This window comes from Hippopotamus amphibius, chromosome 11, assembly GCF_030028045.1.
Source record: "Hippopotamus amphibius kiboko isolate mHipAmp2 chromosome 11, mHipAmp2.hap2, whole genome shotgun sequence".
Lineage (NCBI taxonomy): Eukaryota > Metazoa > Chordata > Mammalia > Artiodactyla > Hippopotamidae > Hippopotamus > Hippopotamus amphibius.
The window spans coordinates 95,466,062-95,481,272 of NC_080196.1; positions in this window are offsets into that span (position 1 = coordinate 95,466,062).

Sequence of the window (15,211 nt, forward strand, 5' to 3'; positions counted from 1 at the left end):
CAGGCTCCTTTGTTTTTGCGCCTCTGTTGTAGAGCATCTGATTTAGCTGCTTCTTCAGGATAAAAGTGAATGATGTATCCAGTCCACTGGATTTACTTGCAAGCTGTGGGATTTCCTTCAGAGATATGAAACACTTTGGTGTTGCGTCCTTATTTGTTTCCGATGCCCACATCCTGTGCTTAGAGGAGAGTCACAGTTTTTGAGATAATGTTGACAGCCAGTGCAGATAAGCAACGTACACAGCCTTAGGTCAAGGACTGGAAATCGTGCTGGTATTTGAGTCATCTGCTTAACTCGGAATCCACCTCTTCTTAAAGAGATGAAGCCTGTTGTGACACGGAGACTATTGTGTGTTACTTGTGGGAGGCATATAAGACTTTGATTAGAGGAGCTGTCTCTCTTTTTATCTCCTTCTTTAGCTAGTCATTTTGATTTCAAGTGTATACAAGCATTGAGGAACCAAAAGCAAGTGAAAAAATTCAGCCCATCTAACACTCTTGGACACTGTTATTTTTCTCATTCATATTTTAAGAGCTTAAATGCCTAATTCGAAAGTTACTATTATGGGAATTATCACAATGAAAATTAATAATGATTCTCTAGTTCACGCTCTTTCTTTTTTTGTCAGGTCTGTTAGGTGTTAAAAACGCATGCTTTCTTTTCATCAGTCACTTGAAATGTTTCTCACTTCCAAGGTGACCTACACATGGAGAATGTGTTAGGAATAAGATCGCGTTTACCTTCATGGAGCTGCAGAAAAATAAACACGTTTCAAAGACTTCTATCAAAGAGGAGAGAAGTTACCAGGGACTGAAGCAGTGGCAGATGGGGGATGCTTTTATCACTACCAGGCAGTCTCTGGTTAGTCTATGTATTTTGAAAAATATTTAAAGTTTGTTTGCTTACTTCATAAAATAGTGTGAAGAGCCACTGGTTGTCTCTATTTGTAGGAAATAGGTTTTCTTCCGAAATAAAGGCATTAGATGTATGACCCCTAATACCAATGCAAAGTATCTGCAGGTTGGAAATTCTTACAATAAAAGGCACGTGAGTCTCACATAGCATATCTACGTACTTCATTTTGGTTCCCCTTGGCTGTTGGCCACTACGAAGCAAATATGAGTTTCCCTGGTATCTGGGGGGAAAAGTGACAGCTAATACTCACCTGTGACTCTTCTTTGAGTTGATTAGTTGAAGTTATTGCCTTTCATGGATCTCAAAGAAAATCTCATGTTCCATTTTGCAGTCTTTACATCAAGAAATAGTATTCATTTAACAACTTTTCTGCAGTCATCTGCTCCTCAGTTAGGGACTTGCCATTCTCCTTCTAGTTGCTAAATCTAGGGAAAACAAGATGTCACCAGGATTGTTTCTGCAATCGATGAATCAGTGAGTGGTGGTAAATCCAATCTGCATCCGTTCCTCAAAGCCATACCAATTAAACCTATCATCTACAAAAAAAACTAGCCCTCTCACTTTGCACACTCGTTGGAGAAGGTATAATAATATGTCACTCTACTTGAACATCAGTTGATCAAGTTTATGAAGGCATACTGGTCCTCTGGTCCCCTACTCTCCTTCAACACCTCTATATAGGAATTCTCAAGTTACCCTTTTGAGTGTCATTTTTTTTTTCTTTTTTTTTTGGCTGTGCTCTGCAGCTTGTGGGATCTTAGTTCCCTGACCAGGGATTGAACCAGGGCCCTTGACAGTGAAAGTGCAGAGTCCTAACCATTGAACTACCAGGGAGTTCCCTTCAGTGTCTTTATAATAGGTCTTAATATATAATATGTAATCCTTCTCTTGCTAGAAGCTTATCTTGCTCTCAGGGACCTTACAGTCTGGTAGGGGGGAAAACACAAATAAGTCTGAAACAATCCAGGTATTACATGATCAATCAATTCAACATAGGGTTTGTTATCAGCTATATTTTTCAGAGAAAACTCTTTGAGAAAGTGGGACTTGATCTGATACTATAGGAATAATATAGGAAGGACTTGAACTAGTCAAGGTGATGGTTTTGGTATCCATGAGGGAAAAGAAACCTAAACAAAGATATTGAAGTGGACAGGAATTTGCTTTAATAAACTATGATGATATTGATCTCTTTTATGTGAAGAATTTACATTAGAAATTACTAGGTAAGAAACATCAGATTATGAAAGTAAGGCAGAAATGTATGTTTAATGCTGTAAGAATTAACAAACCAAAGTTTGAGAAATGGCAAGACATGATTAAAAAACCCAAACTTACACCTTAAGCAAACTGAAAGAAACCATACTAAAAAGGTTATATACTGTATAATTCCATTTATTTGATATTATTGAAAAGGCAGAACTATAGGGACAAAAAACAAATAAGTAATTGCTAGGAGGTTGAGTTCAGGTAGCACGGAGGATTTTTTTGAAATGATGGAACTGTTCTGTCTGACAGTGGTGGTGACTAAGTGACATTTACCAAATACATTTGCCAAAACTTGCAGAATTACACACCCAAAATGGTGAATCTTACCGTCTCTATATTATACTCTTAAAAAATAGAAAAAAACACCTTATTTAAGGACAAATATGGGTTGAAAATAATAATGAATGTTGACAGGAACAAATAGAAGAAAGAATCAAAAACTGAAATTTTCAAGCAAAGAAGGTAACATACTTGGAATATAAATACATGTCTGAGGATTATATCCATGTAATTTAATAACATCTTTCAGATGTATAATGGCATCATGAGATTAGCTTTCAGGATGTTTTGTTAGTTGCTATCAAGCTGGGATGGTTAAGCGAATAAGAAACACGAGTCTCTAACACCATGTTTAATCTGTTACAGACTAGAAAAAAATAACATTGAAAAAATTAAAGGATAACATCAATACCAACCTGCTTAATATCAAAAATAAACATAAATCTCTTACAAGCAAACAAGAATAGGTTTGAGCAAATTTGAATTGACTGGAAGATGGTGAGCTTATTCTGAAATGCTGAACCACTTTCTGAGGCTTATTTAAATCAACTGGAATTTAGTTTTCATTTAACGGTACTCGTCCTGCTTTGAGATTTAGCCCATCATGTGCAGTGTCAGTATTCAGACAAAAAAAATTTCCAAACATTGATGGGCACTGACTTTGAAGATAATCTTTTTTGAGGGCAACAGAAGAGTTGGGCAGGCTTTGTATAAGCCCTCATCTTTTTGCCCTAAGAACATAACCTCCCCAGGAACTTAGGGCTTTACAGGGGTGACCACAATAACTTGACTCATACAGTTAACCCCCTGCCTTTGACAAAACCAGCTAATTTCTTGACTCTGTCAACCTGCATACCATTTGACAGCCAGCTATGGAAACAAGCTCATCTTTTTCCTGGTGAATGTGTGTCAGTAATGATACCTTTGTTGGATTTAAGTACCACCTGCAGTGTCTTGTTAGTGATGTACTGGTTTTGTTCTTGCACACTCAGTGGGAAACCGACCAAGTTTCCCAAGCCCTTCATCTACACTTGCATTCCCAGATGAGTTCTGAAAATGGGGTAACTCCATGCTGACAGGGCACATACTGTGAAAACCACCCATTGTCTGACCTAGGGGAAAAAAAGAGTTCAGAAAATAAATGAGACCTTAAAATTTGCCTTATTATTTCATCACCTCAAGGGATATCATGTCTCTCTGAACACAGAGATACATGGTACTAAGGCTTGGTCTTTTAGATCTTTTTCTTGTCCCCAGTCTGTATCTTTAAAAATAGGAGTTAATTTTGCACTATCTACATGTTAAACATTGATTAAAAACTAGTAAAAAGCCAGAGGAGTTTCCATTATAGTGAAAGTAAGGTATCCTGTAAGAACAAACAAAATTGGTTACATATTATGCCATGATGAATATTTAAAATTTGTTCATTGTTTACTACTTAAGGTGCTATGTATTCTTTCTACTCATTGGGGTAAGTTCAGCAATGCTGCGGTAACAAGCAGTCCTCATCTCTGAGTAGTTTATTCCTTATTCACATATGGTCTAGGTGACCTTTCTGGGCAGCTGTCCTCCATGTGTTTTCCCAGCATCCCAGGCTGCTGTGGTTTCATGGCGTCTCCATCTCAACCCATGCTCCTGTGGTCCATGAGGCAGAGCAGGGACCAGCTCAGAAATGTTTCCTCCTGGCAGTGACACACATCACCTCTTTCCATATTTCCCTACCAAAACCAATCACGTAGCCAAAGCAAACCTCAAAGGGCAAAAAATTGCAACTCTTCACCACCACTGAAGTAGAGAAGAACTAGCTAGTGGGAAACGTCAGAAATTTCTACCAGTCTTCAACAAGTAAAGATGCCACATATCAACCTACTCAGACAAAGCCTGTATACTAGTGAATGTGTTTTTAAAATATATTAATTTATGATTGATCATGCAGTTCTTTACTGGATAAACCAGTTTATTCCTTCCAATCTGTGGTCCAAAATGTAAAATGGTTATCATGTGTACACCCACAAACACATTTACATAACTTAAAAAGCTTCCAATTTTCAATTGGAATTCCCAGTTAGATACTCCCACCTCACTAACGTAACACAATTAGTATGAAATATTAATTAAAAAACAAAACATATGAAAAGTAATCAATTGATATCTAGCTATGCCCAAGAACGAGATGAGCCTTTACTAGACCAGGAACTGTAACAAAATGCTAAGAGAAAGCAAAAGGAGGGCCATGATGCCGAAATGAGGCCCCTGTGACAAGATGCAACCCAGGGCCCACAGAAAAAAACATTTCCTAAGGAAAGATAGTTATAGAGCAATTAATACGTGGTCAAATCTTTTGAATGAAATTTTTCCCAATTAGAGAATAAACATTGGTTTAAGGCATTGCAGTTTGGAGTGATTCATTATGTTGCATTATTGCGTAAAAGCTTAACTAGGACAAAAGTCAAAACCAAGTGTTTGGAGTCAAACGTGCTTAGAAATGCTTTAGTTAAATAGATAGCAGTTGATTATAAAGTAATTATTCACTTCAATACAACACCACATTGAGCATCTACCTACATGCCATGTAAGACACTATTCAAAAATTAAGTATACTTATTAAATAGATCCCACATTAAGATTAATTTCTTGGAAAATTGGGATATCTTTCTTTAATTGCTTTGTAGAGTACACTCATGCCATTTATGTATAGATAATGATATTTTGGATTATACTGATTTTGAAAAAGCTTGAAAAGTTAGGTTTTCCTATTAGTTAAGAATCTAAATAATCATACTTTTGTTTTTCTCATTGTCCAGCTTTTCAACATTTGTGTACATTGAAGTGTTAAGAATATCGATCTGAAAACAGTATTGAAAATAGACCATGTGAGAACAAGCAAACATCTTCAAAATATAAAACAGAAGAACCAGTGCTTACAAGGCACCCCACACTGAAGGAGTCGGAGTAAGAGGGGGAGGAGTTAAATAAGATGATTGTGTCTCCTTTAAGGGGTTGCTGTTTAAGCCTAGTTTTATGTTTATGTTCCTTTTTTTAGACAGCTTTATTGAGGTTTCATTGACAAAAAATACACTGTACAAAACAAATGTGTACAATTTGATGCCTTTGACACATGAGTGCATGTACTCACCAACCATCACCACAGTCAGGACCCTGAATGCATCCCCCATCTTTAATGTGTCCTTCTCCCCATTTGTAATCCCTTCCCCCATTCCCTGTTCACTTTTGCTAAGATTAAACGTTTGTGTTCCATTGTAAGGCCTCTCACTTAGCAGGCACCCAATAAATTTGGTTGAACAAAACTTACTTATAGGAAATAGTGTGCTTTCTCATTTTTGTATATTTATCAGAAATATCTATCAAAGTATTTTCAGGCATGCAACTCTGTGAAGTGGTTATTATTGTTCTTATTCTTTTTATATAAAAGGGGAAACAAGGCATTAGAGAGGTTATGCAACTTCTTTGAACTAATATAATTTTGAAATTCAAACTCAGGATCTTACTAAACTCCTATTAAATAAATATCTAGAACAGCAAATCTTTGTGAGCCCTGCCCCTCCAACGTCTGTACATGTAAACTTCTTAAGACCAGGAATCATGGCTTTCATATAAACTTTACTGTTAAGAAATCTTTGTATCCCCAGTCCATTGTTTTTATGTAGTTGTGCTCAGTGATGGTGACCGGAAACTAATGCATTTCCTATGAACAAATGCATAATTATAAGAATCAAGTTAGCCTTCCTGTGCTTCATCACCCACTTGAGTCACTCAGAAATAGCTATTTCCTAAGCTTTGGGTGGGAGAGGAGGTTCTCTACATCGTGTTGTTAACTCAGTCCTTACATGTCAGCTTCATCCCGCGTATCTCCAGTGAATTCTACAACCTCCTGTGTGTCCCCCATGCAGGGACTTAGTGGGTTCCCAGCACTCTGCTAAGGCAGTTATCAAACTTCCATCTGCTTGCTAATGATATCTGCTTGTTAATATCTGTTGCTCCTTTCTCTTGTTCTTGTCCTCATGCATTAATACCTTTCTGATTCCTTCATTGCCATTTTTTTGGAGTTTGGGGATGGAGAGAAGATAAACATGATAAATGTATTCAACAGGACTTCAGGATCTAGAAAACATTTAGATCAGTGGTTGGCAAACAGAAGTGAACTGAGGATGTGAGTTGCCAAGTTCACTTTTTTGTCATGCACGATGATATTTCCGTCTCTGTAGAATGAGTGAATTAAACACGATGAAGACTTACAGATGTTCTGGGAAGAATACTTCAAGGAGATGTGAAATATGAGTTCATGAGTAAAAAATTTTATTGCCAAATTACTTAGGATAAGACAGTCTTGATAAGATTGTAGAGTTTTATTACTGCAGACACTTGAATGTGTTTGCAGTCATTGTGAATTGGAAGAGGCAGTAGCAGAAGCAGTGTTTCCAAAGTAGTCTGACTAAGGAACCCCTCTTACACATGCACACAATTAATACCGCTCCTATATAGTGTTCCTTGGAAAAGAGTTAGAAAATTCTGACCTAGGTGATTGCTTTTAAATTCTGAGTTTCTGTGACTCCAAATTAAGTAATAAGGACATTTTAGGAATTACATTTGTTAATAACCTTCTCATTTCTAATGATTTAAAGATAAAATGAAGAAGGATTTAGTGTAAGGAAGAAATACACGTGTATATATGTACATATGTATACATATATATGATATAAATATACAAAATAATGGCAAATAAAACTAATAACTTAAGACTTTTTTTTTACCACTTCTCGATGCAAATGATAATTCTAAGCTTCAGCATGGGGAACAGAATGAACAAAGAAGCATAGTTCCTCTGTCATCCTCTGCAATTATGGCCTTAATTGACATAATTCAGAGAAGAAACCAGATGTCATGGCATAGAAATACATTAACGCCCTTTTTTCATGTTGCTATCAGTTGTGGCTTTTTTCTCTGGGGCTCTGTGGTCCTTGTTAATCACTGTGGTGAAGAATGCCCTAGCCTTTGAAAGGGTTTTCTTTACTCCTTTCTCTATTCCATCTGCTTATTGAAAAAGACATAATAAGATAGGAGTTTCTTGTCTCCTCTATTGTCTATTTGAAGCAGAGGTAAGAGGAAAATTTTAAAATGTAGCATGCCTTGCTGTGTGCTAGACATCACATTAAAACTTTTATGCATTCTATTTCATAATTAAATCACCATAAGGGATATTGTTATGTTAATTCACTGCAAATCAATTTTGGGAAGGGGGTAAGAATATCTATATTGGAACATCTCCAGTGTATAAAAAAAGAAATGGAACAATTAGGTAAGATAACTTCTCTGTTTCGACACAGTTGGTGATTGGTCAGGTCAGAAATGGAACTTGGGCCTGTCAGACTGACAGCTGGGCTCCTTCCATTCTAGGCACCCCACATAGTGCCATATATATATATATACACACACATATGGATACATATTTTAACAAAAATTGACTTCTGCCATGTATATTGTTTTCAATTGCTTGGTTCATATGCATTGTGAATCTATTTTCATCTAATTACACATTCTTTTACAATAACATTTTAATGGATTCAGTCTTGCATCAAAATGGATAAACAAGAGCTTATTATTATCTGTTGTTGGGGACAGCAAACTTTCTTTGTAAAGTGTCAGTGTCAAGCATTTTAGGCTCATGGGTTATTTGGCAATTACTTTGTCGCAGCAACTAATCAACTTTGACATTGTAACTGGAAAGCAGTTATAGACCCAGATTTGTTATCTAGATTTATTTACTATAACTACACTTTTTTTAAAAAACATCCTGTATATGAACATTAAGAAGCTTGTGCATACTTATAGTGGTCAACTAATGTTTGAAAATACAGTCAAGAATACTCAATGGAGAAAAGACTGTCTTTTCAGTAAATGGTGCTGGGAAAACTGGATATTCACATGCAAAAGAATGAAACTGGACCCCTACCTTTCACCACTCACAAAAATTTACTCAAAATGGATTAAAGACTTAAATGTAAGACCTGAAACCATAAAACTCCTAGAAGAAAGCAGGGGAAAACCTTTTTGACGTTGGTCTTGTTAATGACTTCGTGGATATGACATCCAAAGCACAAGCAGCAAAAGCAAAATGAACAGGTAGGACTACATCAAACTAAAAGGAACCTAGGGCTTCCTAGGTGGCGCAGTGGTTGAGAATCCGCCTGCCAGTGCAGGGGACACGGGTTCGATCCCTGCTCCAGGAAGATCCCACATGCCGCGGAGCAACTAAGCCCATGCGCCACAACTATTGAGCCTGTGCTTTAGAGCCCGCGGGCCACAACTGTTGAGCCCATGTGCTGCAACTACTGAAGCTCCGCAACAAGAGAAGCCATGGCAATGAGAAGCCCGCGCACCACAACGAAGAGTAGCCCCCACTCACCGCAACTAAAAGAAAGCCTGCGCACAGCGGGAAAAAAAAGTACCCAACACAGCCAATATAATAAATAAATTTATATAAAAAACTAAAAGGAACGTGATCAATAAAATGAAAAGGCAACCTACAGAATGGGAGGAAATATCTGCAAATTTACAAATGGGCAAAGGGCCTGAATAGACATTTTTCCAAAGAAGATATTCAAATGGCCAACAGGTGCATGAAAAAGAGCTCCACATCCCTAAGCATCAGAGAAATGCAAATCAAAACCGTGGGATACCATCTCACGCCTATTAGAATGGCCATTATGAAAAAGCCAAGAGATAACAGGAGTTGGTGAGGATGTAGAGAAAAGAGAAGCCTTGTGCCCTGTTGATGAGAATGCAAACTAGTGCACTCACTATGGAACACAGTTATAGAGTTTCCTCAAGAAATTAAAAATAGAACTACCATGTGATCCAGCAATTCAACTTCTGAGTATATAACCAAAGGAAATGAAATCAGTATCTTGAAGAGCTATCTGCACCCCATCTTCGTTGCAGCATTATTTACAATAGCCAAGACATGGAAACTATCTAAGTATCCATTGATGCAAGAATGGATAAAGAAAATGTGATACACACACACACACACACACACACACACACACGAATATTATTCAGCCATAAAAGAAGAAAATTCTGCCATTTGCAACAACATGGATGAAACTTGAGGGCATTATGCTTAGTGAAATAAGTCAGAAAGAGAAAGACACTTTTGATCCTACTTACATGTGGAATCTAGAAAAACCAAACTCATAGAAACAGCAGATTGGTAGTTGTCAGGGGCAGGAGGGGGAGGGGGAGAAAAGGGTAAAGGTGGCCAAAGGGTAGAAATTTTCAGTTATAAGATGAATCAGTTCCTGGGATATAATGTAAGGTTATGTACTGTACTTGAATATAGTTAACAATATCATATTGTATATTTGAAAGTTGTCTGAGATATTTTAAGAGTTCTCTACACACACACAGAAACACACACATAATTGTAACTATGTGAGGTAATTGCTGTATTAACTAACCTTATGTTGTAATCAGTTTGCAGCATATATATGTATAAAATCACTACGTTGTACGCCTTCAACTTACACAATGTTATATGTCAATTATACCTCAATAAAGCTGGAAAGAAAAGAAGCTCAGGGAAATACCTTTGATTAACTTGAGGGCACAGGATAAAGTGGAATAAGGGAATTTGTGGCTTTTCTTTATGTGCTTTTGCATTGTTTCACAAGTTACAATGAAATTCTATTTTTTTTTAAAATTAAATTTCAAACAGTGATTGCACTTCAGTGCTCCAGAGCATATTACCCTCTGGCTACTTTTTATTTTTAACAACCACAAGATACACTTCTTGGGTGAGCTATATCTACTCCCTCCTACTGCAGACCATAAAAAGACAGGGGTTGTTAAGCAGTGTAATACAATTATTTTCCCAACATAGGATTGACATTAATAGAACAATAACCAAGCCAAAATGTTAATATTCTAAAAACGAATTCATGTTTTCATTAGACATATTCCAACATTTAACTGAGGTAACTTATTCCTTTACCTGAGAATATACAGTACAAATTATTTATATTGAAGGATACTGAATGAGGTCATGGTGGAAGTTTAAATGTTTAAATGTCTATGAGTTGGGGCTGGAGAAAGGTAGCTGTTATTATTTTGTGCTTAGAATTTGAGTACATCAGTTTTTTTTTTAACTTTATTTATTTATTATTTTTGGGGGGGTACACCAAGTTCAATCATCTGTTTTTATACACATATCCCCGTATTCCCTCCCTCCCTTGACTCCCCCCCACCCTCCCCATCCCAGTCCTCTAACCTTTATTTCACATCCACCCCACACCCAAGGAGCATTTTCAGTTATTTTCCCCCTAATTGTCCCTCACCGTGAAATTTTAATACAACAGTTATACTGTATATCTGTTTATGTGCTGTATGTATATTTTTGTTTTATGCATGAGAAGAGTAAGATTATTTCACTCTCCAAGTGAATTTCACCCACTTATGGGTAATATTGTTCCCATGGAAAATGTAGGGAGTATACCTACTTCAATTTTTTTTCCAGGAATTGGACTAATGCTCTATGAAGTAGAACTTCAGGGATGTGATGACTGTATAGTAGGGAAGACCCCCAACTGCTTACTGAGGAGCCTCCCTTCATCTAACTTTGAGCAGATAGATATATGGAGCTCTTCTATCAGACACACATGCGTGCGAAGCTTCTCAGCTTTCATAACAAGATGGCACTCTTACCCTCATTGGCTAAAGCCCATGGATTCTCATCTAACCAATAATATAATGGCTGGTGTCCATGTACTCCTGGGGCGATATAGTCTGAAATCCACTTGTCTCAGGACTTATCGAAATCTATGTACTGAGGATACAGTCTATCAATTCCTTACTCTAAAATCAATTCCTGAATTAGATTAAACCTGCAAAGAATGCCAGTTTGTGTGCCCCTTGTTTGCCCATAGAACTACTTACTTTTAGTGAATTATAATTTACTATTAGTGGCATCCTTTTACACCGATGGCCATTTTAAGAAACCACCCCACACAACTCATTGTGGTATTTTACTATCAGGATATTCCGTAAGTTGTAGCTCATTACATAGGACAACTCCTCTTTACAAGCATGGGAGCAGAGATCTTAATTCTATGAACGGACGGATGTCTCTTGAGCAACACATTTGTTTTTTATGGACGTAATGGATAATACTGATTTCATGGTCTCTAACAAATGTCACTAATGTTAGAGATGGTATTTTTCTGTACTAGTCTAACTTCTGACTTCATCATTCACATTATCTTTTTCACCTTAATCTGATTTCAGTTTTCATTTGTTGTTAATTTATATTTTAACATAATTTGATGGCTGAACAAAATACATGCAGAAATGTGTACAAATTGTACATGTGAGTCTGAATAAACTTCACAAAACAAACGCATCTATGTAACCAGCACACAAATGAAGAAATAGAACATCACGAGAATCCCTCCTCTGTCTCTTCTCAGTCAGTACCCCCAACCCCGACAAGATAACCACTGTCTTGACTGCTAACAGTATCGACTAATTTTGCCTAACTTTGAAGCTTATATATATGAAATCCTACAGAGTGTATTGTTTAGTGTCTGGATTTTCTCATTCAGTATTATGCCTGTGTGACTCACTGATATCACAGGTAGAAATACTTTAGCCCCACTGATGTGTAATATTCCGTTTTATGAATACACCTGAAGTTTAATTTTTTTTATCTTATTATTAATGGACATTTAGGGTGTTTTCAGTTCACAGCACCTACAAATAGCTCTTGTAAAAAACTTCTGGTGAACATATTACAAAGTTCTTCAAATCATGTATTTAAATTTGCCATATCTCTGCCCAAGTTCAGTTTTCCAAAATAGTCAAACCAGTTTCCACCCCACTGGCAGTAAATAAACATTTCATTTGCTCCTTGCCCTCACCAACATGTGGTATTTTGTTTCATTCATCCTGGTAGATGCATACTTGTATCTCATTATGGTTTAATTTGCATTTCTCTGATGACCAAATAAGGGTGAGCAACTTTTCACGCTTACTGGATATTTGGATTTTCTCTTTCTGTAAAGTGCCTATTCAACTTTATTGCCCATTTTTCTATTAGGTTATTGATTTCAATTTTATTTTTCTCACTGGATTTTATGCAGTTATAAAAACCTATCATCTTTCTAAAACAAATTTAGGTATAAACAGACACAAATAAATGAAAAAAAAAAATAGGTGTCAAATCCAAACTAACCATAAGCATAGCATCTGGGGCACAGTTTAGTACTAGTAAACTAGTAAACTCTCTAGCTTGAAGGGCTAAAATCCTACGCACCATTTTAATGCAGAAAGGGCATAGCTTATCTGTCCTACATCTGACATTATTGTCGGTCCTCAGTGATCCCTTGTGCTGATCAAGCTTTAGTTAGTCACTGAAGAACTTTCTGAAACTTATTCTGAATAAGTTAAGAATGGTTAGAATTGGGCATTCACATATGAGAGATGCAGTAGTAACAACATTCTTATGTGCAATATGCTGTAGAATTTCATTGTGTAAATTACTATTCATTTAAAAAATATTTATGTGTTAAAGGATGAATCAGCAGCCTTTTTTGGGGTTAAATGATAACTAAAAAATATAGTCTAAACTTTCAACTATAGATTAGTCACAATGTATAAAATTCATCCCAAGCTATGGCTTTGGGAAAATTAATCAATCTAGAACTAGGAACTCTTTAGTTATAAGAGGACATTATAGTTTTAATTTAATGGATTAATCAGTTAAGCTAAGGTATAGAATAGAATGCTTCATATTTTCAGCAAATATGAAAACTTTTTTTTAGTTTTCAGAAACAATACTAGGGACTCAAAAAAGTGGTAATAATTACTATGTGGGTCCTGGAACAAACTGATTGTACTTAATTTAATACCACCTACCAGATTTTAAAAAAATCAGAACATTTCAAAGAAAGAAATTTAATGAGAACTGTTGAACAAAAATATTTGTAAAACCCAAAACCTTTCCGTCTTATCAGAAGTACCACTGGGAGATATTCAGTCAAACAATGCAATTTTAAAAATTGCAGGTAGATATTAATTAAATGAGGAAATATGCACCAAAAAAGACAAAGTAGAGACTAAAGTTTATTTTGAGGATCAGTAAATAAAATGATGAGATACTTATTCTAGCCAAAAATGTGAATTTTAATTTTCAAGGCTAGTTAAAATACATAAATGTTTGACTTCTGTGACACCATCAGGGAATTTGATATTTCACTTAATGTTTTTAATTTATCTGCTAAGTAAAGCTTGTCTCTTTAAATAGCAATTTTTGTTGTTGTTTTAGTGTTTGTATTTATTAAATTTGAACATCTAATCCCTTGCCTTCTTCACTGGTTTATTGACTATAATTGTTTTGTGATAATGCAAATTCAGCAGTATAAATGAAACTATAGTTTCTATTAATAGTATAAAGCACTATTTTAATATGCAGAGATGTAAGAGTTGCTGTAGAGAAACAGATTTGGTAGTTCCTTGTTATAGCCCCAAACCATCAATAGTGTCAGCAAAAGTTCTAGGCGGGCATTAAAGGACTACAAATCCTTTATGGTCCTCTAGGACCAAATTGTGAACAAAAAGCCAATGCAAAACAGCAACAACAACAAACAAACAAACAAAAAACCCAACTTACATAGAGTAATAGTTGCAGCTACATGATTCATGGGGTCATGGAGTTATGGGGTCAGGGACTACACAAATTTCCAATATTATCAAAAGCCTTATTTGTGCTATTTTTGAACCTGTAAATATATTTATGCCAAAACAACTGAAGGATGGACATGTGTGGAATTACATATTAAAGATTTCTCTAACTTACTGAGTGGTTGTTAATTATCGAATGAATTATTTAAACAAATATTTCATTTTAATTTTATTTCTAACTTTAAAACCGAGTTGTTTGAAGGATAATAATTTTGGCTTTACAGTGATAGTCTCAAGGAGGAAGAAGAGGTTAGAAAACTTGCAAACACTTGCTATTAGTTTGAGAAAGCAGATCCCACACGGTGATGACCAATGTTAAAAGATCTTAGATCATTTGGTGCAAGTTTGGGCCTTGCATTTTCTGGCTGTTACAGATCCAGTTTTGCCACTAATGAGACGAGGCAGGGCTGAGGGCACCCAGCGATAGCCAAGGCATTTCTGTGATTTATTTATCTTATATTAAATAGTAGGAGAGGGAGTTGCCAGTGGGTTTACCTTTAATTGTGACATAAGGTCATGATAGATAAAATGAGAGAGTCAAAATTTCTCTTTCTAATTTTTATTGAAAAAAATACACACATTTGTATCATGGTGCCTCAAGGAGTTTGCTTAATTTGTCATGAGCATTTATTTCAAATTACATTTACTTTGAGAGTCTGACATATAGTGCTGTGAATCATTTTCACAAATCTTTTTTTCTAACTTTTAATATTTCAGTGATGAAAAATCAGATTTGCTGAAATATAAAAATAGAATAAACAAGCGACTCTTCTGCCCCCCTTTTAAGAAAACTTTTTCTAGCTAAGGACGTCAAGGTAGTGAACAGATTCATTTATTTATTGACTCATTCAACGAACATTCATTCTTTGGACACCATTATTGGCGTCAGACATATGAAATTTTTGTAAGCAGAACAAATTAACTTAAATCCTTTTGTTTCTAACTTGTAAGATCAAAGAAGAATCATCACAAATGTCTTTTGGAAGACTATGGA